This window comes from Limanda limanda, chromosome 7, assembly GCF_963576545.1.
Source record: "Limanda limanda chromosome 7, fLimLim1.1, whole genome shotgun sequence".
NCBI classification, from domain to species: Eukaryota; Metazoa; Chordata; class Actinopteri; order Pleuronectiformes; family Pleuronectidae; genus Limanda; species Limanda limanda.
This window is the reverse complement of record NC_083642.1, coordinates 6,448,897-6,449,596: the sequence shown is the minus strand read 5'-3', so window position 1 is coordinate 6,449,596 and position 700 is coordinate 6,448,897.

The window sequence follows — 700 nt, the reverse complement described above, 5'->3', positions numbered from 1 at the left end:
TTCAAACTGTTTTCATAATCACTCCCCTCTTGATTTACTCAGTTCTTATTAATAATATACAGATTGTAAGTTAACTGTTAGTTTGGAAAAGCCATCATCATTTGAGCAACTTCTGACTGGTAAACTGCTGCGTTCAATAACTGTTGGACAAATTGCCACTTATTCTATGTATCTATTTATCTATTTATCTATTTATCTATTATTTATTTATCTATTTACCTATGTATTTATTTATCTGCTCATCTTTTTTACTTGAGGATCTTGGACTGAGATTCATTCAATGATGGTTTAAGAAAAATTACTTAACACGTATTGCAATCTTTTAAAATACTTTATTTGTTCACCAAGATGTAGACAAATAAATCAAATGTAATCATCCCAACAAAGGAAATGTGATATAAAGAAAATAACCAATTGATAAGAGGACAATATTTATACAAACTCAAAATTAAACATAATATATTAAAGAAAAACACATTTAAAAAATGTAATACATAAAGTTGATTATTATTACTATTATTATTATTACAATTTACTTTCCAAGGGAGCAAATGAAAACTGTACAAACTGTATAAACTGTATTCAGGGTGTTTCTACGATCAGAGTCCAGCAGGACGGTTGTGAGATTCCCGGGGGACCGTGAAGGCAGCAGCTGCGGAACAGGAGCCGTCAGACAGATGAAGTTTGTCCGTCCCGGCTT